The sequence below is a fragment of the Alligator sinensis genome, unplaced genomic scaffold (genome assembly GCF_000455745.1).
Source record: "Alligator sinensis unplaced genomic scaffold, ASM45574v1 scaffold761_1, whole genome shotgun sequence".
NCBI classification, from domain to species: Eukaryota; Metazoa; Chordata; order Crocodylia; family Alligatoridae; genus Alligator; species Alligator sinensis.
The window spans coordinates 1,922,290-1,922,619 of record NW_005842195.1 but is presented as its reverse complement, the minus strand read 5'-3'; positions in this window follow the sequence as shown (position 1 = coordinate 1,922,619).

Genomic DNA, 330 nt, shown 5'->3' with positions numbered 1-330 from the left:
GATGGGGGTGAGGGCCCAGGGGCTTGCAGGCGGCAGAAGCTGCCACTTACCTGGAGGTCCATGATGGCGGTGACAGCTGCTGCCTACAAAACCTCCTGCTACCACTGCAGAGTCATACTTGGAGCTGTGCAGCCGGTGACAGTGGCACAGTGTGGGGTGGTGTGGTGGTTGTGTGCTGCCTGACCACCACCATGCTGCCGCTGCCACCCAGCGGTCAGCTGCACAGCTCCAGGCATGGCTGTGCAGCGGCAGTGGGAGATTTTGGAGGCAGCGGCCATCACTGCCATCATAGGCCTCCAGGTAAGTGGCAGCAGCCACCGCGTGCAAGCC